The following is a 1263-nucleotide window of genomic DNA, read 5'->3' on the forward strand; positions in this document are numbered from 1 at the left end:
GGAAGACCACATACTGCAAAAGCTTGTAGCACAATGGCACTGCTTTGCCTAAGTCCAGACGACTGCAATTAGTCAAGAAGCTCTGTACAGTCCAGACAGAGAATGCAGAGAATGCAGAAATGTACTTGGAAGTGGGGTTTGGGTCTTCATAACTGAAACTGTCCTGCAGAAAGCTCCAAGAGAACTTTCCCTCTGTGTTGTTCATAGTGTGGGTTCTTGCAAATGCACAGAGTCTTCTGTAAATGAAGTGACCCCAACCACCTGATTCTGTAGACAGCAGGCACACTGAAACCAGATTAATGAAGAGACTGCTTTTACCTCAGGAGGAGACTTGACAGGGTGCTTGGTGCCATGGCTTAGTTGATTAGGTGGTGTTGGATGACAGGTTGGACACAATGATCTTGAAGGCCTCTTCCAACCTGGTCTATTCTATTCTATTCTATTCTAGTTTAGTCTAGTCTAGTCTAGTCTACTCTACTCTACTCTATTCTATTCTATTCTACTCTGTTCTATTCTATTCAACTCCATTCTACCCTATTCTATTCTACTCTATTCTATTCTATTCTACTCTATTATATTCTAATGCTCTCAAGCAAGAAACAGGACAAAGATGTATTTCCACACTCATTTTCTCCAGGAGCAAAGCCTGCTTAGAAACTCCTTGTCTATCAAACTCAAAAACCCCACAGAATAGCTGAGATGGGGAAAGACCTTGAAAGATCATCTGGCCCAAACCTTCATGGTCCAAACCAGTGAGCACTTGCAGCCCAGAAAGCCAGTCACAGCCTGGGCTGCAGCAAGAGAAGTGTGGTCAGCAGGGCCAGGGAGGGGATTCTGCCCCTCTGCTCCACTCTGGTGAGACCACAGCTGGAGCTCTGGGGCCAGGGCTGGAGCCTCTGTGCCAGGAAGGATCTGGAGGGGTTGGAAGGTGTCCAGAGAAGGGCCATGGGGAGGAGCAGAGGGCTGGAGCTGCTCTGCTGTGAGCACAGACTGAGGGAGTTGGGGTTGTGCAGGCTGGAGAGGAGAAGGCTCCCAGGAGACCTCATTGTGGCCTTCCAGGATCTGCAGGGGGCTCCAAGAAAGCTGGGGAGGGACTTCTGAGGGTGTCAGGGAGGGATAGGGCTGGGGGGGATGGAAAAAACCTAGAAATGGATAAATTCAGATTGGATGTTAGGAAGAAATTCTTCCCCATAAGGGTGGTGAGACAGTTGAACAGGTTGCCCAGAGAGGTTGTCCTGGAGGTTTTGAAGGCCAGGCTGGATG

This window comes from Dryobates pubescens, chromosome 6, assembly GCF_014839835.1.
Source record: "Dryobates pubescens isolate bDryPub1 chromosome 6, bDryPub1.pri, whole genome shotgun sequence".
Lineage (NCBI taxonomy): Eukaryota > Metazoa > Chordata > Aves > Piciformes > Picidae > Dryobates > Dryobates pubescens.